Raw genomic sequence first — 409 nt, forward strand, 5'->3', positions numbered from 1 at the left:
ATAATAGTGTATTTTTAGAAGATGGTAATAGTGTCTCTTCTGCATTGTAAACCCAGAGCTGTGACCAGGCCAATGGGGCATCTCTGTGTGCTCCAGTTTTCATTATCCAGATGATGTTCTGTGCCCTTTGAGTTTACCTTACTTTTGCAGATTACAGAGTAAAGCCGCCAGCAGAAGCAATAAAGACATTACTGGGCCTTTCCACTGGATCATCATCATGCCTCTGAAGAAAAAACAAAAGTGCAAACATTACAATAGATTCAGCTCCTTTAGTTCTCACTTCTGTCTCCAAGTCAAGATAAAATACTGACATTGAAAGAGAATGGATGACATGCTTGAAATGAGTCACGTTGGCCGGGTGCGGTGGCTCACGCCTGTAATCTCAGCACTTTGGGAGGCCGAGGCGGGC

The sequence above is a fragment of the Mandrillus leucophaeus genome, unplaced genomic scaffold, assembly GCF_000951045.1.
Source record: "Mandrillus leucophaeus isolate KB7577 unplaced genomic scaffold, Mleu.le_1.0 Scaffold9, whole genome shotgun sequence".
NCBI lineage: Eukaryota > Metazoa > Chordata > Mammalia > Primates > Cercopithecidae > Mandrillus > Mandrillus leucophaeus.